The 23715-nt window shown below is 34.0% G+C and overlaps 1 protein-coding gene and 1 pseudogene across 1 annotated transcript in view; one reads left to right on the top strand and one right to left on the bottom strand.

Moving 5' to 3' along the window:
• Nucleotides 1–23715, bottom strand: part of LOC125919458 (ankyrin repeat and sterile alpha motif domain-containing protein 1B-like) — a 123022-nt gene that overhangs the window by 80080 nt on the left and 19227 nt on the right. The gene's annotated exons all lie outside the window — the stretch shown is intronic.
• LOC125919903 (39S ribosomal protein L40, mitochondrial-like) lies at nucleotides 8889–9564 on the top strand (annotated as a pseudogene).

Below are 23715 nucleotides of genomic sequence, written 5' to 3' on the forward strand. Positions count from 1 at the left end.
TAAGGGAAACAAAAACAAAAATAAACTATTGGGACTAAATCTAAATAAAAACCCTTTGCACAGCAAAGGAAACTATCAGCAAAATGAAAAAATAACCTACTGAAGGGGAAAAGTTATTTATAAATGATCTATCAATTAGAGTTAATACCAAAAGATATAAAGAACTTATACAACTCAACACCAAAAACCAAATAATCCAATTTTAAAAAATGGGCAGAGAACCTGAATGGATATTTCAAAGACATATAGCTGGCAAACAGAGACATGAAAAGATGCTCAACATCAATCATCATCAAGGAAATGCAAATCAAAACCACAGTGAGATATCTTACACCTGTTAGAATGGCTAGAACAAAAAAGACAAGAAATAACAAGTATTGGTGAGGATATGGAGAAAAAGGAATCCTTGTGCACTGTTGGTGGGTATGTAAATTGGTACAGCCACTGTGGAAAATAATGTGAATTTTCCTCAAAAATTAAAAATAGAAATACCATATGATCTAGTAATTCTACTACTGGGTATTTACCCAAAGAAAATGAAAACACTAATTCAAAAAATATATGCACCCTTATGTTTATTACAGAATTATTAACAATACCCAAGATATGGAAGCAACTTGAAGGTCAATTGATAGATGAATGAATAAAGATGTAATGTGAAGTACACACACACACACACACACACACACACACACACACACACAATATTACTCAGCCATAAAAAAGGATAAGATCTTGCTACCTGCAACAACATGGAGGGACCTAGAGGGTATTATGCTAAGTGAAATAAGTCAGACTGAGAAAGACAAACACCATATGGTTTCACTTATATGTGGAATCTAAAAAACAAAACAATGAATAAACAAACAAACAAACAGAAAGCAGAATCAGACCTGTAAATGCAAGACCAAACTGATGGTTGCCAGAAGGAAGAGAGGTGGGTAGATGGGCAAAATGGGTGAAGGTGAGTAGAAGACTTTGGTTCCAGTTATGGAATAAAAGTCATTGGAATAAAAGCCTCAGCATGGGGAATAGAGTCAATGGTATGGTGACAGTGTGTGATGACAGACAATAGCTACATTTGTGGTGAACTTACCATAATGTATATAGAGAGATGTTAAATCAGTATGTTGTATACCCAAAATGCATGTAACACCTGTATATGAACTATACTCAAATAAAAGAAATTTTTTTAAAGAGTGAAATCTTAGCCAATAAATCATAATAGATACTGAAATGATATTTAGGCCCAAATACATTTTCATTACCTAATACAGCTTTGCTTATCCTTAATTTATTGATGCAGTAGATTATACTGATTGATTTTCTGGTGTATAACTAGCCTTCTATTCCTAGAATAAATTCTACTTAGGTCATAGGCATTATCCTTTGATTAAACTGCTATACTCTCTTATGTAATATTGTACCTAAACATGTGTAGATATGTGAAAAAGTTCATTGTTTAAAATTTTGGCACTATATTAATTGGGTTTAGATGTCAGTATTAAACTCGTTTCATACAATAAAACTATATTTTTCTATATCCAGGAATAATTTAGAATTTATAATATAGTGATGTTCACTTGTCACAATTATTCTCTTTTTTCTTTACTGTACTTACCTGGCAAATCCCTATCCTGGCTAAATCTAACTCTCTGACTAAAACAAAACAGAGCAACTTAACATGGTTTGGAGAAAAATTATTTTCCACTCCTCAAGGTGACTCTTTCATAGCATCTTCTTTTTCCTCCAGCACACCATTTCCCACATCAGTCTCAATAAATGGTCATGTTATTATTTCGTTGAAAAAAATAAAATCAAAATAAAACCTCTTTAGAGCAAGGAAAATTATCAGGGATAAAGAGGAACATTACATAATGATAAAGGGGTCAATTCTCCAAAAAGGCCTAACAATTTTTTATTGTGTATGCACTTAAAAATAGAGTATCAAAATATATGAGGTAAAAACTGATAGAAATACAAGGAGAAATAAATGCACTAACTATTATATATGGAGACTTCACAACACTCTCTAACAGAAATGGACAGAGTCAGCAGGAGAAAATCAGTAAGGAGTGGATGAACTCAATAGTACTATCAACCAACTGTATATACCAGACATCTATAAACAACTTCATGCAACAATAGAATACACATTTTTCTCAAGCTCACATGGACTTCCATCAAAACAGACTACATTTTAAGCCATAAAATGTACTTTAAAAAATTTGTAAGAATAAAAATCACACAATCTCTGCTCTAAGATTACAATGGCTCAAACTAGAAATCTATAAAAGAAAAATAGCTGGAAAATCCTCCAAATATTTGGAAATTATACAACACACTTTTAAATAACATATAGATCAAAGAAGAAATCTTGAGACATTTCAAAATACTTTGAACTATATGTAAATGAAAATACAACTTATCAAAATTTGTAGGATTCAGTGAAAGCAATAGGTAAAGGGAAATTTATACTATTGAATGCATACATTAGAAAAAAGAAAGATATAAAATCAATCATCTAAGATTCCACCTTAGGAAACTAGAAAAAGAATAGCAAGTTAAAGCCAAAGTAAGCAAAAGAAAAGATATAATAAAGACTGGAGCAGAATCTATGGATATTAAAATAGGAAATCAATAGAGAAAATCAACAAAATCAAAAGCTGGTTCTCTAAAAAAAAATCAATAAAATAGATGGCTTGTAGCTTGGTTAACAATTTTTTTTAAAAAGGACAAAAATTACTAAAATAATATATGAAAGAGATGATATCACTACAGATGGAACATCAAAAGTATAAACAAGGAATACTATGAATTACACTATGCCCACAAATTTGATAACCTAGATAAAATGGACCAGCTCTTTGAAAGACACAACTGGCCAAAACTCACAAAAGAAGAAATAGACAATCAGAATAGACTTGCATGTATTAAAGAAATTGAATTACTAATTAATAATATCCCAAAACTAAAGGACTAGGCCCAGAATGGGTTCATTGGTGAATTCTCCCAAATATTTAGGAAGAAATCAAACCAATTCTCTATAATTTCTTTTAGAAGACATAAGGAGAGATAATACATCTAACTCATTCTATGAGACTAGCATTGTTCTAATACCAAAAATAGGCAGAAACAGAACAACAACAAAAGCTAAAGACCAATAATGTCATGAACACAGTTGCAAAATTCCTCAATAAAATATTAGTAAATCAAATGCAAAAATGTATAAAATGAATTATACACCATAACCAAGTGGGATTTATCCCAGGCAAGGCCAGTTCAACATTCAAAAGGCAATTAATGTCATCCATCATATTAACAGGCTAAGGAAGAAAAATCAGATGATTATATCAATAGATATAGAAAAAGCATTTAATAAAATCCAACATCCACTTTTAATAAAAACTCTCAATAAAGTAGAAATGGAAGAAAACTTCCTCAACTTTATAATGAATAGTTACAAAAAACCTACAGCTAATACACTTAATGAAAAACTCAAAACTTGCCCACTAAGGTAACAAACAAGGCAAGAAAGACCTTCACATCACTGTTTTTCAACATCGTACTAGAAGCCCTTGTCAATGTAATTAGGCAAGAAAATAAAAATAAAGTTATATAGATTTAGAAGGAAGAATTAAAACTGTCTTTGTGGGCATCTTGGTAGCTCATTTGGTTAAGTGTCCGACTCTTGATCTCAGCTCAGATCTTGGTCTCAAGGTCATGAGTTCAGGTTCTGAGTTAAAAAAAAAAAAACTATTTTTGTTTGCAAATGACATGATTATCTATGTGGAAAATCCAAAAGAACTGACAAAAAACTCCTGGAACTAATAAATAATTATAGCAAGGTTGCAGGATACAAGGTTAATATATAAAAGTTAACTGCTTTCCTATATAGCAGCAATAAACAGTGGAATTTGAAAGTAAATACATAAAACCATTTACATTAGCATTCTCCAAAATGAAATACTGAGGTATAAACCTAATATGTATAAGATCTGTATGAGAAAAAAATACAAAACTCTGATGAAAAAATCAAAGAAAAACTAAAGAAATGGAGAAATATTCTATGTTCATGGATAGGAAGACTCAACATTAACAAGATATCAGTTCTTCCTAGCTTGATCCATAGATTTAACATAATCCAAATCAAAATTTCATCAAACTATCTTGTGAGTATCAATAAACTGATTCCAAAGTTTAATTGAAGGGGCAAAAGACCCAGAATAGTCAACCCAATATTGAAAGAGAAGAACAAAATTGGAGGGCTGATATTATACAGCTTTACTGTAAAGTTAGGGGCACCTGCATGGCTCAGTCGGTTAAGTGTCCGACTTTGGCTCAGGTCATGATCTCGCGGTCCATAAGCTAGAGCCCCACATCAGGCTCTGCACTGACAGCTCAGAACCTGGAGCCTGCTTCGGATTCTGTCTGTCTGTCTCTCTGTCTCTCAAAAATAAATAAAACATTAAAAAAATTTTTTTAAGTTATAAAGTTAATAGAGTAAAGAAGTCGAAGAAGACCGTATGGTATCCATGAAAACAAGACAAATAGAATGGAGTAGAATAGAAAGTCCAGAAATACAACCATATAAATATAATCAACTGATCCTTGACATAGAAGCAAATGCAACAGAGTGGAGCAAAGGTAGTCCCTTCAACAGATTGTGCCAGAACAAATGGACATCAACATACAAAAAAATGAATCCTAACACAAACTTTGTACCCTTTCCAAAAATTAAATCAAGATGGATCATAAACCTAAATATAAAACAGAAAACTAAAAACCTCCTAGAAGATAAAATAGGAGAAAATCTAAATGACTTAGGGTTCAGTCATGACTTCAAACAAACAAATAAACACCAGAGGCATAATCCATGAAAAAAGAATTAATAAGCTGATTTCATTAAAGTAAAAAAATGAGATACCACTACATACCTACTAGAATGGCCAAAATCCAAAAGACTGACAACACCAAATGCCGAGAAGGATGTGGAACAAATAGGAACACGCATTAATTGCTGGTGGAAATGCAAAATGGTACAGCCACTTTGGAAGGCAGTTTGGCAGTTTCTTATAGAAGTAAACATATTCTTACCATGTGATCCAGCAATAGTGCTCCTTGGTATTTACCTAAGGGAGTTAAAAACTTATGGTCCACACAAAACCAAATTGTGCTATACCCATAAAAAACAACACTACCAAGTAACAAAAAGAATGGACAACTATCAAATGGGTGAATTTCAAAAACAATATGCTAAATAAAGCCAAGATCCAAAGAAATGCACACTATATGATTCTATTCATATGAAAATCTAGAAAATGTTTAGCTATAATGAAAGCAAACCTCAAAGAACGTTTAAAGTCTTGGCACAAAGGGGATTGACTGCAAATATGCATAAGGAAACTAATTCAAATGATAGGAATATTCTATATCTTGATTGTGTTGGTAGTAATATAGTACATACTTGTGAAAACTCATCAAATTATATATTACAATATATTAATTTCATTGTAACTAAGTTACATGTCAGTACAAAAACCAGAAAGAAAGCATCAAGCACCAAAATTAATGTTTAGTATTTATTTTCAGAAAGGTGACAAGGATATATTTCACAAAATATTTCACTCTACATTTTCCTGAAATATTTGGCCCCCTTTAGTGTATTTAAATACGATTTTATTTACATGTAGCCTCTGCAGGGACACATTTAATTTCACAAATGAGAAATGCTTATTATATCATGACCAAAAATAGTGCTTTGTCAGGAACCAAGTGCTCTAAGATTTAAGGCACATATGGGTATAACCATTAATTATACCACTAATTTTTTGTTACATGTATACCACATTACTTTGGGATCACCAAAGTTAATCATTGCAACCAAACTATGAGGGCTTTTTTTTTCTCAATGCAAGAAATAAAATACAACTGAATATTCTTGGTGTATGAGCTAAGTAATAAAAAAAAAATCTAACAAACATAATATAAATGGAAATATATAAACTGTCATTTCTTTTCTTCAAAGTAGGTCTTGAATAGGGAAGGAGAATTACTATAATTAATTATAAACATTTAAGATTCTCAGTGGGCTAGGTAATAAATGATACAGTGGCTATATGAATGTGGCTGATTTAAAACCCATTACACCTAGCTTCTTTAGACTTCCAATAAATGAATAACACTATTTTATGATCAGTTCTAATTTTCTCCCTCACAAGAATTACTCCATTAATGAATGACTTTTTAGATTAAATAACTGTGAAGTAACTTATAAAACTATGTAAATCATAGATAAGTAACAGATAAATTCAGGGTTCTTTTTCTCCCCAATTAATGCCAAATTGTTTCTTGTGGAAATGCAGCATTTTCTAAAACGCCCTGACAAATTAGATCGTGATTATAAATGATTATAAAACTCCTATATTCAATAACACTATATTCCATGTGGGAGGATAGACAAAAATATTGTGGGATCCCAAGGACTTTAACTTTAGTTGAGGGAACAAAGCACAAACATAGAGTCAGGTATATCTTACTAACACCATTTTTGAGGACAACACTGGCACATAAATTAGCTCCCTTAAATCTACATGGCTGTTATAGAATACTACCACCTTAATTTTATAATGTCATAGGCATAATATATGAAAACTGGGTTAACAACACAAAGCCCTGAGAAATACAGTATTGCATTCCAAATTCAAACTCCTTTTATCTGAAATTCTAGTTATTAAAATTAAAACATATTACTATTTTTCTTTTTGATAAAAATTATTTTAATTGCACTCTAAGCTGTTACTGTTAAGAATAATTAGAAAAAGTGAGAGCTAGAAACAGAAATACAAAAAGGGGGTAAAGCAAATGGCAGAGCAGGTAAAGAAGTTTTTGCATTGAATGTTACTACTTTTGTTTTATGAGAAGAGAGGTAGCTAACACATGAAGGATGCTTCCAATATACTTAAAGATCATTTTACAAGGGTCACAGTGACAGCGACGTGGTAGAAGAGTAGAAGTCAATAATCACTAGTCATAGCATCATAATTTGACAAAGGGTCATATACAGAAAAAACATAAATATTACCTACAAAAAAGTAAAATAAATGTACAGTCATGGCACTGAAACTGAGTGAAACAGAAAGGCGAAGAAGTTTCTAATTGATCAAGTGATTACAAATGGAATGATTTTACCATGCTCCTCAATGATTATTAAAATGTACAATATGTCATCTCTAATCCTTTATATAGTGTTCAGTCGTTATTATTACATTTTAGTAAATCAAACTTGTATATTAAATAAAGTCTCTTCTAAATTTATTTATGACCTCGGTAAAGATAAAATGGATCCTAAAATTAGGACAGTAGCAATAGCAATGAAAATGGCAGATCACAGAAAATGCTGTGTGCTAGCTTCATAATGGTGGATGATGAACATTTAGGGCAATTTAGGGGGAAACAGAAGTTTCACATTTGGATATGTTGCAATATGAGGCACTTCTGGAGAATCCAGACCAAGATGCAGATAGCATAAGTAGTTTTAAATAGTATCTGTAGCTCAGGAAAAAGATCTAGGTAGAAAACAGTTGAAAACACGGGATAGAATTGAAGTGAATTACTAACATTTAGGGACTAAAAGGATAAAGAGTGGGCATGCAGTCCAGCAGTTAAGTAAAAAACCAAAATAGACAAGTATTAAAGGAGCCAAAAGAGGAGAGAGAATGACTGGAATTAACTAAATCTTCAGCCTATGTGTCCAAGGTACACTGGGTCAGATACTATAGTGTGTTGCCTAGCCTATCTGTTGTGGAGAAAGTCTTGAAATATTAAGGGTAAATATAATGAAACAATCAAGGTTCATACAAAAGAATAACTATCTGAAGGTTTCAGCTCTGGAAATGGAAAAAGAACAGTAGAATGCTACCACTAAGTCTTCAAGATAAATTATAGTGCACATAAAAATGCTTTGAGCTAAACACACTTAGAATTAATAAACTATCTAGTTATTCAATATAAGTTCACATAATTTATACCAAATATTCATCCATATTTTATAGAGGGAAGATAGCCATTTTTTTCTCTTCTTTCTAAAAGGGTTTTTGAACTCCAGAAGAAAGTTTATGATGATAATAGAGGGCTCTAGAAATTTGTGTTCAGAGAAAAAAATGTAATCTTTTATATATAAAGATGATACTTCAGGCCAACTATCAATAAAAAATATATTTTGAGTTGTTTTTTGCTAGAGAAATTACAAGTTATATTGAATTTTTAAGAACCTTCCTACATGAAGCATTTCGTACTCTAATTAAATGTTTACCTGGAGGTAAGCACAGGTAACCTGCTTCCAGGCTTTTTACACTTTCTTCTCACCTTGAGTTTAGTGCCATGATAAACTTTTTCTTAAGTTTTTATTAATTTATTTTGAGAGAGAGAGAGCAAGAGTGAGCAGGGATGGGGCAGAGAGAGAGGGAAAAACAAGAGAATGCTAGGCAGGCTCTGCACTGTCAGTGGGAAGCCCAACATGGGGCTTGAATCCATGAACTGTAAGAAATGATAAACTTTTTAAATGCTGTATCTAATAATAATGTAACAGAGATAATATTTTGGAAATATTAAACCAATGTACATGTTTCCATTTCCCCTGAATTATGATGCCTTGAATTTCCCTATTTTATCACATAGTCTATCAGATAAGATTAGACAAATCTCTGGACAGTGAAGCTGATTCCTCATTTTCCCTGGCACAAACTAGAAACATTTCAAACTCCCCTCAACAAAATGCTAGATAAGGCATTCTTCACCAGATGGCTGCCAGAGGGGCCATAGCTGCTCTGGGAACTTGGCAGGCACAGATTAGGAACACCCACCAGTGAGCTTCATTGTTGACCTTCTGGGATCTCATTCTCATGAGATCAGAACCTCTACAAAAGAAGAAGGTAAATCCTAAAAAAGACTAAGCACCAAAAGGCCATCTGAATAAGAGGATCTGTAGGTCTTGGCTGGAAAAGGCTGGCTAAGAGCTAATTTCCACTGAAGATATTATCCCTGTAAGGTTCTTGGCTAAAGAGAGTATCTCCAGGTAGAGCTCCTTTTTGAGAAGGGCCAGAGGAGAACTCTGCTTCTGAAAAAGAAGTACTGGTACAAGCAGCAAGAACACAAGATAGAGAAGGATGCTATCAGGTCCATGTTTGAGGCCTAGCAGGAAGCTTTGTAAGAGCTGTGACTCATGTCCTAGGATCTCCATGTGAAGGCCATCAAGCCAAATCTCATTCTGTTAACCCCAGTCTGTTCCCCTTTGAGAGGGAAGGGTCAGATTACATGCCACCAGTGTCCAACTACCAACCCCCTGAGCCAGATACTAGGTATAACCAGGTGAAGACACAAATGGAGTTTAAGAGACAGAACTTCAGGCAGTTGTCCTCAGAACACATTGCCCTTGAGAGCCAGAATGACCAGGGAGGGGTCAAGCTTGTTTTTCACAGAATCATGCATGCTGTTAATAAATATAAATTTAACCAAGAAAAGAAAAGAAAAGCTATATACAAAACAGTTCAGAGAGGGGTCTGAGTAGAGAAAACATAGAATAGCCCCTCACAAATCTCCCACAGTTGTAGTGGGACAGCTTGAAGAACCAGAAAGGTATCCAGACTCCCAAAGCCCTTTGAAAGGTGAATGAAATACAGCTGAAATTTAAGAGTTAATGAATCAAGTGCTTAAAGTCACCAAGTTATTAATTTGACTTATGATATGTTTAACTCCACAGACAGTTTTATCCCACTCCTTTTCAAGATCCTACAGTAGCTCCAACTATCTGTTTTTAAAAGTTGAAAGTTTTCATTTAGTGTTTACCTGTCCCAAGATTTCCAACCCCATCCCTCTTTACTACACAACATAACACATGTTATTCTTCTCTCTTTTTTAATTGTCTACTTCTCACTTCTGTGTCCTTGCTCCTGCCAGCCAGCATCCTTTTGATTAGGTCATATCCATTGCTAGTTTCAAAACCTAAGGAAATTATATAAATTGTCCCTCACCTTTCTGTAATACAACTTGACAATCCATACAAAAACCTTAAAAAAGATAATAACCTCTGTCCAGTGATTCAAATATGTCTGAGTAAATATAATCAAACATATAATGATTTAAAACAACAACAACAACCAAAAAAACATATAATGATTTATGCATAAAGATGTTCATCAGAACATAATCTGTAATAGTAAACTACTGGAAAAAATCTACATGTATGGTTCTGAGTCAGGAAAAGAGTGAAAATAAGAATCTCAATGGGGGGGTGCTTAACTAATCATCCTGGTACATTCTTATAATGGAATATTATGTGACCATTAAAACATTTACTCACATAGGAATATGTTCAAGATATGTTAAGTCAAAAATGTATAGTATGTATTTATAACAATATTTCAATTTTGACCAGATACGAAAAGTGTATGTTTATGTATGTGATTTATGAGAAAAATGCACAAAAGTGTCAACTTATTCATTCATTGTTTCAGTAATCATTCATTTCAAACAAACACAGTGTGTTTAGTTAGTTTAGATAACTTCTTTAAAAAAACATAGTACTTATCCTATGGAGTTGATGGTCTAGTGAGAAAAGTACATTTACTAGTAATTGGAACAAAATGTTATGTAGATTGATTTATTTGTTTATTTGTTTCTTGTCTGTCTCCATCATAATTGCCAACTCCATGGTAATAGACATTCTGTTTACCATGTTTATCACTGTATTCCCAGCATCTACCACAGAATCCAAGAGCATAAATATTTCATGAAGGTAGAGGAAGCCCAAAGACTAAATAAGATAACATTAGTAGGAGAACCTAAAATAATTTAGGAGGTTTGAAAACTTTTTTAAAGGCAAGTGCCATTTAGAATAAAGTCTAGGGACATCTGGGTGGCTTAGTCGGTTAAGCATTCGACTTAGACTAAGGTCATGATCTCAAGATTTGTGGGCTGAACTCCACACTAAGTGTAAAGCCTGCTTGGTATTCTCTCTCTTTCCCTCTCTCTCTCTCTCTGCCCCTTTCTCACTCACACTTTCTCTCTCAAATAAATATATAAATAAATAAACAAAGAAATACATATATACATACATACATACATACATACATACATACAAACATACATACATAAATCCTAAAGCCTAAAGCCTAAAGGATGAGTAAGAATTAGTCATGTAAAGAGAGTTGGGAAACTTGGTCCAGGTAGAAAATGGCTACAGATAAAAGGAAAAGTGTTAGCTGAATTCATAGAGGCAAACTAGTTATTTTGGGTGAATGTTTATAGTCAACTTATTTTTCAAATTTTCTTCACTAAACATGTATTTTTGTGGTAATCAGAGAAACAATATTCTGAACAAAAGAGATTTAAAATCTCTGACTTCTTGGAAATCACCTTGACTCTACATATTTATTTTCTTACTTTCAATAGTCTCTGCACTTAACAGACAATACTGAACAAATTATTGCAAATTCAATGTTCTCTTCTAGGAGTATCTTATATTTCCTCCTAGAATCTACTCCTTTTAGGTGAATTATAATTTTTTTCTTTTCTTTTATATCTTCTGTAGCACTGGTACCATATTGTGTACCCAATGTGTATTTAAAAGCTGGTTAAAAAACACATATATACAGATATAAACAGTAAGAGAACACACAAAACCCATAATTCTGATCTTATTATCTAATGACTAGTTAGTTACTTTTCCAATGACTTTGCAGAACTAGTCCCAGAGGAATCAAAGAGAACTACTAAATTTCCCTTTAGATATTTTTGTTGAGGAAATCTCATTTGATATCAATACTGTGAAAAAAAATAAGGAAAACCTTATTTAAAATGGAGTCAGGAAGCCCTGAAGAGGCTCTCGTACACTACCACTCCTTGTAAAAAGCATATCTGACATTCCCCAACAGGAATAAGCTTACTTTACATACCCCAGTAAGAGAAAGAAAAAATTTCTCCTTGCTCAGGAGTAGCCCATCCAATGAGAAACCACTACACTCTTAAGCCAATGAGAAGCTATCACCACCCTGAACTCTTCTAAAGAGTCCCTCCCAACTTCCTCCTTTCCTCCATAAAAGCAAGCCCCTCTCTGTTCTCTGAACTTGCCTATAGTTTGCCACAGTTTGCGTGCCCTGAATTATAATTCCTTTACTATTCTTTAATAAACTTTTTGCTGCTAAAATAGCTGGATTTTGGGGGTTTTTTAATATCAACAATACTTTATTCTCGCATTGGAACAAAACTTAATGTTATTTATTATCCTAAAATGTCAGAAATAGATGTTTTGATTTCTTTCCAGGATAAAGTGGAGGAAAAGAAAATACTCTGATGGAAAGTAACCATGACTACAGTTTTAAGACACATAACTGTCACTTTCATATACTTTATGTTGGTTAAAATAATAATCTATTCTTAGAAATAAAATATTTTTTGGTGAATCTTCCTTTTATACTGCAACAAAATGCTTAAAATTATTCATCAATCCAACAACAAGTACCTTCTAGGAGTAATTATTTTTCCATAGTGTATAGAACTCTTAAGGGAGTAAAAGTATCCTGCCTCCAAAACATTTAGGATTGCTAAATATTTAAAGTCAAAATTAAGTCATATTAAAATCATAAATCGTTTTTAACCTTGTTCTTTCCACTCTCAAGGGTAAGTAATAATTTTCAGCATTACCATTCCACACCCAGTTATGAACGGAAGCACAAATTTAATAGGAATTATCAGGGAGGAGGCATAGTGCAGTCCTAGTCAAAGCCAATGAGCCTTGCTCCTCCACACAAATGGAATACAGATCCTATTTAGGATGACCTTTCATAAATAGAGCAAATTATGTGTATAGTTATTTAAACCAATACTCTAATAGATTGAAAATGGGTTCACATTTCCAAAAAAACCCTCTGTGGATAAGTAGAGCATGTTATTATACTTTAAGACTGCCCTCTGTTCATACTAATATAATGGTGACTTTGTTACTACGAGCAAGACTTCCCCTACCTAGGAGATCTTAGCTCTGTTCATTTTAGTGAAACTATGATTAGAACTATCTTAGTAAATGATATAAAGCAAAGAAAATGTCCTTTACAATGACAACTAGAAACAGGTGAATATGATTTCTAAAAGCATTACAATTTGAAGTGAATGATCCTGTCATGACAAAGTGCCAAATGGAGGGAAACTATTAACTCACTACTAAGTGGTGAGGGAATTTCATTCTGCTGTCTATCCCTCAAAGAGGGTATTTGACTTGTGTCTGAACAGAGATCAGAAGTGAAAAAAAAGTGAAAAAAATATTTTTTTATCCTTGGCCAGAAATTAGAAAAGAGCTTTTGTAATATAGGTTAACAAAAGTTTGAACCAAAGAAGAAAACATGGAAGGGGCTTGGAGGAAGAGAAGGGAAAAAAGAAGATACAGATGAAGATGATATTGTAAGAAGAAAAAGGACACTAGACTATGAAAGTCCTCAGAAAGTAAAGTGCCATTATAATAGTCAATTAAAACATTAACTCAGAGACTGAATACAGATAACAGCAGTGAGAATTTTACAATTCAGAATTTTAGTGTCTTACTGAAAAATGTTTGAAATTCAGAAGTCCAATAAGATACTTTATGAAGAATACCTAAAATCATCTCATTAATTAAATATATCAAAAAGAAACAGACGTTCTCTGCAATAATTTACTCTTAAAGTACTTAAGAATTCTTCTTATGCAAATACTAGTAGCATACTAATTAAAAAAAAAACCCTAATTGACTTCAACAAATGATCCTTAGTTAAAGCAGGTAGAATAATCAAGAATTATAAAACATGAATTGCTAACCTAGTAGCAGACAACTTTTACATTTACTTTTATTTGTTAAATGAAGCAAAATGCATAACTTGCTTCAAAGAATATTTCAAGAAATATATCACTAGAATTAGGATGTGATGATAACATTTAAATTCCATAAAACTTATTATGAGGAAACTGTCTACCCTGACATTTCCCCAGCTGAAAAAAATAAAAAGCATTCTTATACATAATATCTAATATTTTTTTTACTCCTTTCCCATTTGCAAAGTGCCTACATACATACCATTTATGCTAACCACCGCCTGCATGATGGGTATTATTTATCTCTATCTTCACAGGGAGGCAGCACAGAACACAGGCTTTGATGCTCTGTCACTGAGTAGTTTGTGACTGAGCAATTTATTTAAACTCTCTTAATCTCATTTTCCTCATGTGTAAAATGGGGTTTTATCTGCCTGATAGGGTTGTTATAAAGATTAAATGAGTCAATAACTGTGAAATGCTTAGAACAATAAGTGGTAAGTAATGAAGTTACTATGATTACTACAGATAAAATTGAGGTTAAGAGATCTGGCCTAATCCTACCCAGTAAATGAACAGAAGAGTCAGGATTCAAATTGTAATCTTTCACATAAAGTCCTGATTTTAAGCAAGCTTTAACCCAATCCAAATGAGGTTATGTTATTCTTGAAAGAGCATAGATTTTGGTGCAAATTTGGGCTCAAATAATATCTCCAACTACTTGGGCAAGTCACATAACAATTAGCCTTGGTTTTACCTATCTGTGAAATAGAGACATTAATACCTAATTCAGGATTAAATGAGACAACTTCCTAAAATCAAAATGGAAGGACATTATAAACTGAAAATTGATTCTTTGAAATATTTGGCTTTGTTGTAAATATTTTAAATTAAGAGTTCCCAAAACCTATGATGTTACAGTTGCCAGCACAACATAGGACATATAATTAGAAGGATTTTAACAGATTTGTTACCTATTGCAATAGATAAAACTGTTTTTGAGAAACTCTAATGAGTGGACTCTAATGAGTATCTACTCTGGTTTTATTAGAAAATTGTGTGAGGGGGCACCTGGGTGAATCAGTTGGTTAAGCATCTGACTTTGGCTCAGGTCATGATCTCATGGTTTGTGAGTTCAAGCTCCACATCGGGCTCCACATTGACAGCAGAGTCTGCTTCCTATCCTCAGTCCCCTTCTCTCTCTGGCCCTCCCTGGCTTGCGCTTTCTCTCTCCCTCTCTCAAAAATAAATAAACATTAAAAAAATAAAATTGTGTGATAAACAGTATCATTGCTGGTGTATTTTAAAAATTCTTTTCCTAGAAAAAAAATAATGAGATAAATATCTCATTTTAAATGTTGAAATATGCAATATGTATTTTTCAGAAAATGAGAAAGCCTATCAATATTATTACATATCAAATCATTTTAGAAAATACAAATCTAATTATGTTCAATTTAACAAATTAGCACTGCCATAGTCTAGCTAAGCATTCCAAGACTGTTCCTTTAATTACTGACGGGTTCAAAGCAAGTCTCCCCAAAATGTACAACTTTGGCAGGGGGATTATTTTGAGCTAAAGGCATTTGAGACCCTGCAGACTCAAGAGAAATTTTTGCCTCTCCCTTAACTCCTTAGAAGGATCCAAATTGGGGGTCTTTCCCAGAATTAGAGTTATTATCAGAGATAATTTATCTGAATGACACATCTGTATGGCAGGCCAAACATCTAATTACCAGAAACGTCTGCTCTTCTTAGTGTACTCTGAATTGTTATCCTCCCCTTTGAAGCCCCAAGCTCCTATCTCATTCCTTAGCTCAGGATGGTATACATACCACATTTTACCTTTCTGTTTGTGAAACCTTCATGTATATGGGGTTCTCATGCATATTAAATTAAATTTCATTTTCTCTTGTTAATCTGTGTCATGTCAATTTAATTCTTACACTAGCTAGAAGAAACTTTAAAAAGGTAAAATAAAAGATTTTCTTCCCTACACCATATGATCCCATATATTAACTCATATTAAAGGAATGTTTTAAATAAATCTACTGGGATAGGCAAGTATCCCTATATGACATCTTTTAATACTTTTAAGATAAAACACATATGCTTTGTGCATACATATTCTACTGTGTTGAAAGTCATAAACATGTAATCCTTCAATTCTACCAATAAATTAATCTTAGAAAACTTTCTCTTCAATTTCTAAATTACAGCATAAATTTTTGTAAGTGTCAATGATCAACCCAGCTTCATTCATTGGTAAATATTTATGACATAAATTTAAATAGATGTACAGCATCTCTGTAATATGAGTTGCTAGGCTCCAAAGCTAGCTATGAAATAATTTCAAAGCCAGAAACTTGATTGCTAAAGCAAGTCATTTAATAGATTCTTTGATATAAATACACATGTATATTGTTATTTTCAATAAATGTATATTTGCTTCTTAGCAATGCCGTAACAAAGTACCACAAATTGGGTAGCTTGACACAATAGAAATTTATCCTCTCACAGATCTGAAGTCAAGATGTCAGCAGAACCATGCTTCTTCTAGATGCTTTACAGAAAGGTTCTTCCTTGCTCCTTCCTAACTTCTCATGATACCAGCAATCCTTGGTGCTCCTTGGCTTATACCTGCATTACCCCAATCTCTGCCTCTATAATCACATGGACCTCTTTCCTGTATGTGTGTCTCTATGTTCTCTCCTCTGGTTACAAAAACACAAGTCATATTGACTTTAGAGTCCATCCTACTCCACTATGATTTCACATCCACTAATTACATCTACAAAGACCCTATTTCCAAATAAAGTCACATTTTGGAGATTACAGCAGACATAAACTTGGGGGGAATGCTATTCAACCCAGTATAGTAGCTTTACATTTATTTCATGTAATTTTAGTCTTTAAAGTATGATTCAGCTGTGAGATTGTGAGACCAAACAAACTAAACTATGTCTAGCACAAAAATGTACATTGGAGATTTTCTCAAATTTTTTTCATAAAATGTGTATTAGCAAATCAATTGTTTTTATATATAAAAATGTCACTACCTGCTCATGCTTTTAGACTTTACTCATGTACATCTTTTAGCTAGATTACTTTGACCTCAGGACAGGACAAAAAGTAGAAGTAAGAAAGTGTCTATATTGTTGGGATTAAAGTGGAGGACAAAGGACAAACCAAGAGAAGATACTGTACAGCAAAGAATGGGATCATTCCTCTTGGGCAGATTCCCAGGAATAGAGTTTCTGGGTCATATGGTAAATTTATGTTTAACTTTTTAAGAAACCACCAAACTATTTTAGAGAACTCTCTATACAATTTTATATTCCTACCAACAATGCATGAGTGTTCCAATTTCTCCACAATATTGCTAACACATAGTGTTGCCTTTTTTATTGCATCCCCCAGTGAATAATGATGTGCCAGATAGTCTGCTAGGTAGTAGGTATAAAAAAGTAAGTAACACATAATCCCTGACCTTAAAGCATTATTTAATGTCAGAGAGAAAAAGAGAGAGAAGTGAAGAGATATAACATAGCACATTAAATGAACACATGCCATTACATCATATTTTTTACTAAATAGTTTTAGGAAACTTGAACATACTCCCTTAAAAATATTCTGGAGACTCAACTAAACAAAGCCTAAGATTATATTAAAGTCATCAGCCTGTCAAGTATTTTTTCTATATACTTCTGATCTTTAAAGCAATCATGTAAGACATTCTATCAACTACTTCATTTTCTTTGAAAGGCATATGCAATAGTATGGAGTACAAAGTAATACTGCATTTAAGTTTCCTTAGGGGAAAATGACCATTATTATTTTAAAAGAATTTCCAGAAAGATGATCTCTACAATAGTAGGTTTCTCTAGTGAATGGTATTAATCATTTTGGCTAGACCTTTAAAAAAGTCAGATGGGTCCTATAAAATGGAGATTGAGGCAGATGATAGAACACTTCTGTTAAATAAAACTGAATAATTCTATACTCTGATTTTAAAGCCATACAAATGAGTTGTACACATGAATAATTTTAACAAAATGTTAAATTACTTTTTGTTTTAATTTCCTCAGATGGCCTACCTCTGAACCCAATATAAATGAAATAGAGGCAAGAAAATGTGGATCTCTTGAATTATATACAAAGTTGAAAAATATACTTAATGTCCCTACCAAGAAATAAGAATTATAATCTGAGTCTTATACCCATAAGAACTCCATTAGAAATGAAAGTTAATATACTGCCACATTCTGTATATATAAAATACAATATCACATCTTTGTAGAATGAAGAAAACAAAAGTAGGCTTGTGGAGAGTTCCAAGTAAGAGAATAATGATTTAACAGCAAGACTTATGGTAAAAGACACATTTTATTCATTTATCCATTAAGTACTAATCAAAGTATTAGACAGGCATGTGGCATAAAAATAATTCTCCATTCTGGAAGCCAGGGAAGATGGCAGAGTAGGAGGATTCTAAGGTCACCTGTCCCATGAATACACCTAGATAATATCCACATCAGTGTAAATAATCCAGAAAACAATGTGAAGACTAATGGAACAGACTCTCCACAGGTAAATGTACAGAAAAAGGCCACATTTGAGGGTACAGAAGGTAGACACATGGTCAGAAGCTAAAGGGACACATAGGACCAACCACAGGAGAAGGATGCTACAGGCTCAGAGAGGAGAAGGAAACAGACCCTAACAACACACACCAGGCATAGGGAACCCAAACACGGAAGACGAATCCCCATAACATTTGGCTTTGAAAACCAGAGGGGCCTAATTTCTTGAGTTCCTACAATGAGCAGGGCTTAATACCTGGAACTTTAAGAATCAGTGGGTTCAACTCTAGAAGAGTTAAAGGGTGAGAGGAACTGATTCCCCACCCTTAAAGAGCACAAGAAACAGCACCTGTGGAGATACAGCATAGAAGCAGCAGTTTGAAAATATGTCTGGGGTATGGGGAGAGAAACTGCTTACTAACTTCACAGCTGGTGATGGAGGAACTGAAATCATTGGGAGACATCCCCAGGAAAAAGAGTTGGCAGGGACCATTTTTTTAGCTTGCCAGCCAGCTCAAATACACAGATAACTGGGACAGTGTAAAAATTCTCCTACCCACCTTCCTAAGGACTCACTTCTGCTGATCTGTCCCCTCTAGCTCTGTGGCAGTTTTCTTTTTCTTTTTTTTTTAATGTTTATTTATTTTTGATAAAGAGAGAGAGACAGCAAGTAGGGGAGGGGCAGAAAGAGAGGGAGACACAGAATCTGAAGCAGGCTCTAGGCTCTGAGCTGTCAGCACAGAGCCCAATGCAGGGCTGAAACTCCAAAACCACGAGATCATAACCTGAGCTGAAGTCAGACGCTCAACCTACTAAGCTACCCAGGCACACCTCTGTGGAGCTACACTGGCTCCAGACCTGCGGAAACCTTGCTACCACCACACTCCAACCCTGTATTCTCCTGTGGACCTGTCCCTATCAAAAATTCCTTGGTTAGAGACCACCAAAGTGGTGCCACAAAATGGGAGCCATCACCACTCCACAGTGACTCCTGCTCAGAGGAGAGGGAAAGATAATCATACTTCCCTATGGCCCCAGCAGTGGGCAGGGGGCAGACATTGGGTCTGACTGTAATCCCTGCTCACCAATTAAAGCTTCTCAGGGACAACACAGGGAAAGTGCTTTGAAATTCCATGCTACTGCATCTCTGGCAAATGCCTGGTCTGACTCAACTCAAGTCCAAGGCAACCCCAGACAGGCCCACTAATAACACAGGGACCAAACCCTTCCCACAACAGACAACAAGAGCCATTACAGAAAACTAGACTGAAGGCAAGAGTGGCTCAGCACAACACGAAGGTGCATGCAATACACATAGGAGACTCCCTTAAAGTATGAGGTTCTGATGAACAGAGGACACTGCACCACAGGGCACTACAGGATCTTTTCTTCATGAGGCTACTATTTTCAAAAGTAGGAGACATAGTTGACTTTCCTAACACACAGAAATAGGAAGTTAGCCAAAATGAGGAGACAGAGGAATATGTCTCAAATGAAAGAATGAAAAAATCACAGCAGGAGTGCTAAACAAAACAGATATAAGTAAGGTGCTTGATAGAGAATTTAAAGTAATAGTCATAAAGATACTCACTGGACTTGAGAAAACAGTGGACAATGTTATTGAGACCCTAACAAAGAGATATAAAAAAGAACCAAAACCAACCAAAGAGGAAGAAGTCAATAACTGAAATTAAGATACAATGGATGGAATAATTAGTAGACTAGAAAAGGCAGAAAAATTAATCAGTGACCCGTAAGAAAGAATAATGGAAAACAATCAATATGAACAAAAGTGAGAAAAAATGATAAATAATGAAAAATGAAAAAAGGGAACTCAGCAACATAATCAAGTGTAATAACATTCACATTATAGAGATCCCAGAAAGAGAAGAGAGAGGAAAGGGGGACATAGTATGTATCTGAAGAAATAATAGCTGAAAACTTCCTGAAACTAGGGAAAGAAACAGAATCCAGATCCAGGAGACAAAGAGAACACCCCAAAAAAATCAACCCAAGAAGGTCCACATGAAGACAGAGTAATTAAAATGGAAAAAAAAAATGATAAAGAATTTTAAAAGCATCAAAAGCAAAGGAAGTAGATATATACATGGGAAACCCCATAAGGCTATCAGCTGATTTTTCAGCAGAAACTTTGCAGGCCAGAAGGGAGTTCATGATATATTCAAAGTGCTGAAAGGAAAAACCCAGAAACCAAGAATACTCTATCCAGCAAAGTTATCATTCAGAATATGAGACATATAGAGTTTTCCAGACAGATGTCCATTCTCATCACTGCTGTTCAACGTAGTACTGGAAGTCCTAGCCTCTGCAATCAGACAACAAAAAGAAATAAAAGGCATCCAAGTCAGCCAGGAAGAAGTCAAACTTTTACTCTTTGCAGATGACATGATACTCTACGTGGAAAACCTGAAAGGCTCCACCAAAATATTGCTAGAACTGATACATGAATTAAGCAAATTCTAGGATATAAAATCAATGTATAGAAATCAGTTGCATTTCTATACATCAATAATGAAGCAGCAGAAAGAAAAGTGAAGGAATCAATATCATTTACAATTGCACCAAAAACCATAAAATACCTAGGAATAAACCTAACAAAAAAGGTAAAATATCTATACACTAAAAACTATAGAATGCTTTTGAAAGAAATTAAAGAAGACACAAAGAAATGGAAAAACATTGATGCTCCTGGATTGGAAGAAAAAATATTGTTAAAATGTCTTTACTACCTAAAAGCAATCTACACATTCAAAGCAATCCCTATCAAAATAACACCAGCATTCTTCACAGACCTACAACAAACAATTCTAAAATCTGTATGGAACCAGAAAAGACCCCAAATAGACAAAGTAATATTGAAGAAGAAAATCAAAGCTGGCGGCATCACAATTGCCGACTTCAAGCTGTATTATAAAGCTATAATCATCAAGACAGTATGGTACTGGCACAAAAACAAACACACAGATCAGTGGAACAGAATAGAGAACCCAGAAATGGACCCACAAAGACATAAACAACTCATCTTTGGCAAAGTAGGAAAGAATATGCAGTGGAAAAAAGACAGTCTCTTCAGCAAAAGGTGTTGGGAAAACTGGACAGCAACATGCAGAAGAATGAACCCAGACCACTTTCTTACCCCATACATAAAAACAGACTCAAAATGCATGAAAGACCTAAATAGAAGATAGGAAGCCATCAAAATCTTAGAGGAGAAAATAAGCAGCAACCTCTTTGAATTCGGCCGCAGCAACTTCCTAATAGACATGTCTCGGAGGTAAAGGAAACAAAAACAAAAATGATCTATTGGGATCACATCAAGATAAAAATCTGTACAGTGAAGGAAACAATCAATAAAACTAAAAGGCAACCAATGGAATTGGAGAAGATATTTGTAAATGATATATCAGATAAAGGGTTAGTATCCAAAATCTATAATAACTTATCAAACTCAACACCCAAAAACCAAATAATCCAGTGAAGAAATGTGCAAAAGACATGAACAGACACTTTTCAAAAGAAGACATCCAGAAAGTAACAGACACATGAAAAGATGCTCAACATCATACATCATCAGGGAAATACAAAACCACAATGAGATACCACCTCACACCTGTCAGAATGGCTAAAATTAACAACTCAGGAACAACAGATGTTGGCAAGGATGTGGAAAAGGAGAACCCTTTTGTACTGCCGGTGGGAATGCAAACTGGTGCAGCCACTCTGGAAAACAGTATGGAGGCTCCTAAAAAAATTAAAAATAGAGCTACCCTAAGACCCAGCAATAGTACTACTAGGATATCTAAAGGATACAAAAGATATAAAAATGCTGATTCAAAGGGGCTGCATTTGAACTTTCTGATTCAAATTTATAGGAGTGCTGTCAACAATAGACAATAGCCAGGGGCGCCTGGGTGGCTCAGTTGGATAAGCATCTGACTTCGGCTCAGGTCATGATCTCATGGTTCATGGGTTCGAGCCCCTCATTGGGCTAGGTGCTGACAGCTCAGAGCCTGGATCCTGCTTCTGATTTTGTGCATCTCTCTCTCTCTCTGTCTCTTTCTCTCTCTTTCTCTCTGTGTCTCTGCACCTCTCCTGCTTGTACTCTGTCTCTCTCTCTCTCAAAAATAAATAAACATTAAAAAAATTAAAAAAAAACAATAGCCGATAGCCAAATTATGAAAATAGCTCAAATGTCCATTTGGACTGATGAATGGATAAAAAAGATGTGACTATATATATATATATATATATATATATATATATATATATAACAAAACAGATGAACATAGGGGAAGGGAAAGAAAAATAAGATAAAAACAGAGAAGGAGGCAAACCATAAGAGACTCTTAAATACCAGACAACAAACTCAGGGTTGCTGAAGGAGGGTTGAGTGGAGGATGGGCTAAACTGGTGATGAGCATTAAGGAGGGCACTTGTTGGGAGGAACACTGGGTGTTATATGTGAGTAATGAATCACTAAATTCTACTCCTGAAAACATTATACTATATGTTAAATAACTTGCACTTAAATTAAAAAAAAAATTTCCCAGAGAAACAAAAGTTAAAGGAATTCATGATGATGAAACCAGCCCTACAAGAAATGTTAAAGGGAACTCTTTGAATGGAAAGGAAAGACCATAAGCAGGATTAAGTAGGAAGCACAAAGCAGTAAAATTAAGTATATCTATAAAATTCAGTCAAGGGACTCACAAAATAAAAGAATTTAAAGTATGATACCATATACTAAAATGGTGGGGAGGGTTGGAGGAATAAATTTAGTGCTTTTAGAATAGGTTTAAATTTAAGCAACCATCAACCTAATATAGACTGCTATATTCATAAGATGTTATATATAAGCCTAATGGCAACCACAACTCAAAAACTAGTAATAGATATGCAAAAAATAAAGAACAAGGAATCCAAGTACACCACTAAAAAAGGCAAATGATGAGAGAAGAGAGCAAAAGAAGAAATGAATAGAGAACTACAAAACAACCATACAACTAGTAACAAAATGGCAATAAATGCATATCTATCAATAATTACTTTTAACTGTAAATAAACTAAACACTCCAGTGAAAAGACAAAGAATGGTGGAAAAGATAAAAAAGCAACACCCATGTATATGCTGCCTACAGAAAACTCATTTCAGAACTAAAAACATGCAGATTGAAACTGAAGAGATGGAGAAAGCACTTATCTCACAAATGGAAATGAAAAGGAAGTCAGGGTAGAAGTACTTATTTTGGACAAAATGGACTTTAAAACA

The sequence above is a fragment of the Panthera uncia genome, chromosome B4, assembly GCF_023721935.1.
Source record: "Panthera uncia isolate 11264 chromosome B4, Puncia_PCG_1.0, whole genome shotgun sequence".
Classification (NCBI taxonomy): domain Eukaryota; kingdom Metazoa; phylum Chordata; class Mammalia; order Carnivora; family Felidae; genus Panthera; species Panthera uncia.